Source organism: Carassius gibelio, chromosome A5, assembly GCF_023724105.1.
Source record: "Carassius gibelio isolate Cgi1373 ecotype wild population from Czech Republic chromosome A5, carGib1.2-hapl.c, whole genome shotgun sequence".
NCBI lineage: Eukaryota > Metazoa > Chordata > Actinopteri > Cypriniformes > Cyprinidae > Carassius > Carassius gibelio.
Genome location: NC_068375.1, coordinates 9,072,204 through 9,078,561, shown reverse-complemented (window position 1 = coordinate 9,078,561; position 6,358 = coordinate 9,072,204). Strand labels below are relative to the sequence as shown.

The following is a 6,358-nucleotide window of genomic DNA, read 5'->3' as shown; positions in this document are numbered from 1 at the left end:
CTGAAGCACCCCAGTGGGCCAAACTGAGACTACCTGACCTGAGAGAGCAGAACCTCAGCTGGCCCCCGGGGCAGTGGGAAATGGACCAACTAGCTACCCTCCTCAGGGGTTTAACAAGCCCTCAAGGATCCTGCACAGTTGGATCAGTTTACTGGAGCTCTGAGGACTTTCTCATAATGAGTTCATTACCCACAATTGTGGTTAGACAGAAAGAGATCTCATTTTAAAAAGCAGTAAATGGCATGAAAAAAAGTCTAGTATAGCCAACAACAGGTGCTAGGGTTTTTGATAGACCAATTAAAGGACAATGATAGATCAAATGTTTATAACAAACACAAAAGTAGATCAAACTATGGCATTTTTGTCATGGCATCAATGTACTAAAACGTGCACACAATTACTATTGCTTTCCCTCGATTTACTATTACATTCACTCGATTTATAAATTGTTCACACAATTTACTAATTAGTTCCCTCGATTTGCTATATCGCACGCACATTTTAGCAAATCAAGGGAACACAATAGTAAGCCTGTGCACGTTTTAGTACATTGAGTGAACGAATTAGTAATCATGCGCACACTTTATTTATTTTTTCTTGCATGCCATGTTAGTAAGGTAGTAATGTGCAGGTTTCTCTCTCTTCTTTAAAGTCCAAACTGCTGAAAATAATGCAAAAATGAAAATTCTTTCATTTACTCACTCTGAAGTTGTTTTAAACCTTTTAACAGTGTGGAATGTCTGTCACAGTTTTTCCATATACTTAGGGGAATGGAAATATGAGGCACTAGAGGGCGCTCATTAGACACACCTGATTTGTATATCAAGTGTCCTGAAGAAGTAGTTCAGTTTGAGTAGAGGTAACGCATGTTTCTTGGTGCTACCTTGAACTGTTGGTTGACAAAGCCCTAGTTGAGAAACCTTTGGTTTTAAACTAAAAATGTGAGTATATTTGAATATTGTCTTCTTTCGTTATTTAGAATGTGTATGTTTGTTTTAGGTATTTTCTATTTCATTTTACACTTCCAGAATGTGTGTTTGGATAGATGCCTGATTGTGACTGTGTTGAATCGAATACTGTTTGGAAAGGATATGCTTTTGTGCTGGATTGCTTTGTGGAGGCTCTTTCATCTGCTAGCCGGGAATAGTTAAGTATAAGGTAGATCTACATATTTCAGCACACACTTTTTTTTTTTTTTTTAAAGAATAACACATTTTTGCCGAGCAATGGATCATAATTTCTCAGGTAAGAACTATAGGACAATTTATTTTGGGTAAAATTAAGGACAATGTCTTTGTTTTGGTTTATTTGTTTATTTATTCTGTATAATTAATTTTCACTTGAACACACTTAGCATTTGGGGAATAAAACAACAAAAAGAAAGATGATTTGCTGAAGGTCATAAAATGCTTTAATTGAACTTAGTGATGAACCCTCATTTGTGGCTAATCTAAAAAAATGGGGAAAAAAAGAAAGTTTCTTTCTTCTGTTGAACATAAGTTAACATCAGTTTTCTGAAGGACTTCAGGGAGTGTTGTGTCCTGGCTTTCACAGAGACCTGGTTGACGGAGAATGATCAGGACACCAACTTGTCAACTGATGGATTTGGGGGACCTTATCGACTTGATCGGGAGAGAGAGGTAACGGGGAAATCTCAAGGTGGCGGGGTATGTTTATATTTTAACAAACGATACTGCACCTCTGTGACTGTAAGAGAGCGTATCTGTACATCAGATTTTGAACTTTTATCAGTATCACTATGACCTTTCTACCTACCCCATGAATTTACACAAGTTTTTATTACCAATTTCACCATCTTCGAAACCGTGCAGAAATTACAATCACTCTTACCTGAGGCGCCAAACTTCATACTGGGTGATTTTAACCATGTATGTCTTAAGAAGACACTTACAAACTTTTACCAGTATGTTTCCTGTGCTACTAGATGGGATAAAACCCTGGACCTCTGCTATGGATCTATAAAAGATGCTTACAAATCACTGCCTTTACCGCCGCTGGGTTAAGGGGGGTGACATTCCTGAACTACAAATAGCAACAGAGGATTTAAAAATAGGAATTCAAAGCAAAATGAGACTATAAATATAAACTGGAGAACCAGATGGCAACAAGCAATCTTGGATCAGCCTGGGACAGTATGAAAACCATAGCAGGCCTCCAGAATCTAAAAAGCAGCAGCCCGGTCACCTTGGATGGCTTCAGCTCAGATACTGAGCTTGCCAGTGCTCTTATTCAATTTTACAATCGTTTTAATATTTTTTTTATTTTAGCTATGAGATCGACAATTTGAGTAAACCGCTTGTAGACATTCAACATTTTAATATAACACAAACAAAAGTGCACAAAGCATTCCTCTCTATAAGAGTTAATAAAAGTCATGGTCCAGATAACATCTGTGGGCGCACACTCAAAACCTGTGCAAAGCAATGGAGTTCTCCCTTCCACTACATTTTTAACAAGTCTTTAGAGGCACAATTAATACCTGAGGTCTGGAAAGATGCTGTAGTTATACCTGTCCCCAAATCTAACAACACCAAAAATCTTAATAATTTCAGACCAGTGGCACTCAAATCAATAGTTATGAAAGTTTTTGAAAAATTAGTGAGGTCTGAAATATTGAGGAAAACGGAGCATTTATTTGACCCACTGCAATTCGCTTATAGACCCCATGGGGGATGGAAGACGCCACAGTCACCTTACTTAATTTACTCTTTAAGCATTTAGATAAGAATGGCTCTCATGCCAGACTTTTATTCATTGATTTCTCATCGGCTTTTAATACAATTCAACCTCATATTTTAACCACAAGGCTGTCACGCTTGGTAAACCGTGATCTCTGGGTTTTGCACTTTGTGGTGAAGCCTGTTTGTTTCACGTCTGCACTGATTAGTTTGTGGGTGTCTCCGTTAATTATCATCAGCAGCAGCTGTCACTTATTACACACTCCCTATATATTGGCTTGTCTCATGGCTTGTGTTTGTGAGAACGTTGTTTCATGTCTGATCTCTGTCTCTTGCTTCTGTGTTGTTTGTGTTGGATGTCCGTGTCTTCCCCTGTGTAGCAGTACGATCTGCCCTCCCCTGATGTCATCTAGTAAATTGAGGGCGTGTCTGGTTAGGGTTGTTTACCTGCCTATAAAATCGTTTCCGTTTGTGCTATGTGTGTGCGTTCGTCCGGTGTAAGCGAGCGAGCCACCGTACTTCCTGGCTTTTGTGTGCATGGTGACGAGGTAGGAGCGTTTGCAGTGAGTGTTTTGAAATGCTGATGGTCTTGCACTGGGTTTTACGAACCGATTTTACTTGGGTGGACTGAGGAGCTTTTCGGGAAGCCCTTTAATCGCTGTCCGTTATGGAGACACCGAGACAGTCGTTTTGTACAGCTACATCTGTGCTTCGTGAGTCGCAGTACAGGTATGTGTGACGCAATTTTATTATTAATTTTAAATAAGTTTTCATGTTTGGCTGATTAAAGTAAAGTGTGTTTTTTCCTTATTTAAGGTGCGGGTCAATGTGCAAGGGACGTCGCAGTGGGCTGCTGTAGTGGGCTTGTCGTTTGCTGTGTGGCTTTTATGCACTGTGCATCATTTAATAGTTTTGATGTTTCGCAGACTAACTGTTACCTGTTCTATCCAACTACGGCTGCTTCACGCGGTGTCTAATTTGTTTGCTTCGCTTTGCTCAGCTGCGCGTCTCATTCCATACATTTGGTCTTTGGAACTGCGCTCTGCCATCTGCTTTCATGCGGCTGCATTAACAGTGGATTGATATTGACGTTAATATAACGTTGTCGGGTGACGACTGTGTATTGCTGCATCAACTGAGAACTTGCAGGATCAGCTGGTCCGCGGTCTGGACTCGGGGTATGGCGTTTATTTCCCACCAGTACTGTGAGTAACTGATTGAAACGTGGCATGCAACAGGGTAATTGCTAACTAACTGTCACTAGCATTTTTTTCTTTCGTCTGGGGTTATTGTGTTTGATGTAATTGTTTATTTTGTATTATTCTCTTTTTGTTTATTATAATCTTTCATGAGTTTTTTTATTTGTTTGACTTTGTAGCATGTCTTTTGGTTCTTGATCAATCCAGTGGATTTATTATATCATTGTTTTTTTTTTGTGTACCTGTGTTCAGTGGTTCTTTGTACCGGCGTTCTGCTTCTTTCTGCCTGCTGGTAACCCAGTAGCTGGGCCGCTTTATGGAACCAGTAGTTTTGGATGTGACTGTTGAGAACCAGGTTGCTGTATGTGATGCTTGTTTCAATTTATGTGTCTTTTTAAACTTTTTTTTTTTTTTTTTTTTTTTTTCCTCCTTCAGGAGTGGGGTGGCCGCCAGCAGCAGTGTAGCCTCTTGTGGTGGTGGGCCCTTTACCTATTTGCAGTGATCACAGTGAAGTGTGTGTGTGTACGCGTGAGTGCTATCTCCTCTGCTCAAAGGATGCCAGGCCTTCCCCCTCCTTGAAGTGGGACGTTTTGTTTGTTTCTAATTATTTGATGTAGTGAATAAAACTTGAATCTGTTTTAAATAAAGTTGTCCTAACTTAACTCTGGCCTGATACCTGACCCAGTCGTGACAAACCTGTGTGCTTTAAGGTTAAGGGCAGTCCCGGATATAGCCTCCTGGTGGTGTAGTCTGTAGAACTTACCAGTCCGTACCGCCACACCTGGAACCTCATCCACTCTCCGCACTTCCACAAGCATCACGACTTACCTTTGGCTCGATTTCCCCGCAGTTCCTGTGCCATCTTCCCCTACTGAACGAATCATTCAGTTCACCAAATCAAACTGAATCGTTTTAAACTGTTCGCGTCTCTAAACGGAGAAAACGGTTCACCAGTTCTTTTGCGCTCGACGTAATGGCGTCATTTGCGATGATTGCCCTTGATTCAAGCCTTCGGTTTACCCGCGCTCATAACACTAGCACAGAATCAATCACCAAAATAATCAGTTCGGTTCAGACGCTCTTTGTGTCAGTTTGCTTTGCGCATGCGCAGTATCATCAGCTCCTCGGTTCTTTAATCGGACACGTCTGACAGAAACGGTTCTTGACTCGTGACTGAGTCAATCTCTTGTTCATTATCTGGCTCGGCTCGGTGTTCATCTTCAGTTCTCTCTTCACAGCAGTTCAGTCGGTGTACTGTTTGAGTAAATGAATTACTCCGGGATATTGGTTTGTTTGAACTCAGAGGGAGTGTCAGCCACATTTAAAAAGGTAACAGCTTAGGCTACTTAACACTCTCTGAGCCAAACAAAACAGCAGCAGAAATGGTAATTTCTATGGACGCAGAAAAGGCCTTCGACCGGGTAGAGTGGGAATATTTATTCACAGTCTTTGGTAGATTTGGTTTCGGTCAGAAATTGATTTCATGGATTCGGTTGTTATACAATAATCCTACAGCATGCATAATTACCAACTCTACCCGGTCCAAACCATTTCCGTTAACACGGGGGTGCAGGCAGGGATGTCCCTTATCACCATTGTTATTTGCTCTCGCCATCGAGCCGCTGTCCCTTGCCCTTAAAAGCTGTTCGTCTTTCACTGGGATCACCAGAAATGGAATGGAACATAGGGTCTCACTTGATGCAGATGATTTGTTGCTATACATTTCACATCCAACCATCTGCATTAGTGGGATCTTAGAAATTTGGCACACATTCGGATCCTTTTCGGGCTACAAGTTGAACATCGGTAAGAGCGAGTGTTTCCCTCTTAATGAAGCTGCAAAAAGAATCCCGACCCAAGCATTACCGTTTCGTTTAACCACCTCCTGTTTTTGTTATTTAGGTATTAACATCTCAAATAATTTGTCGTCTATTTATAAAGATAACATTTTAAAGTTGGTTAATCAAATCAAGTCCGACCTCAGGCGCTGGCACGCCCTCCCCTTGTCCCTTTTAGGAAGAGTGAACACAATAAAAATGAATGTTCTCCCAAGATTCTTATTTCTCTTTCAGTGTCTACCACTATACCTTCCAAAGACTTTTTTCAAAGATCTTAACCAGCACTTTTCATCTTTTATTTGGGCAGGAAAGAACCCCAGGGCTAATTAAGCTATTCTACAAAGACAGAGGAGGGAAGGAGGTCTTGGACTCCCAAACTTATTGGCTTATTATTGGTCAGCCAATATCCAAAAAATTTACACATGGTATAACTTCCCTAATACCAGTTGGTGTCAGATGGAAGCACGGTCTTGTAACTCTGTCTCATTAGGTACTCTGATTTGCGCTCCTTTGAATTCTTACCCATCAAACTACACCTCTAATACAGTTGTTCTATCCACTGTGAAATTTTGGAGGCAGTTTAGGCGTGATTTTAAAATCTCTTCTATCTCCCCGCTGATAC

General features: G+C 40.8%; 1 long non-coding RNA gene across 1 annotated transcript; it reads left to right on the top strand.

The window, feature by feature from the left end:
• Positions 1 to 857: 857 nt before the first annotated feature.
• LOC127992333 (uncharacterized) lies at positions 858 to 4,560 on the top strand. Its single transcript, XR_008165384.1, has 4 exons — positions 858 to 941; positions 1,029 to 1,158; positions 1,555 to 1,640; positions 4,334 to 4,560. It is a non-coding gene; the product is annotated as an uncharacterized LOC127992333 (long non-coding RNA).
• Positions 4,561 to 6,358: the final 1,798 nt, after the last annotated feature.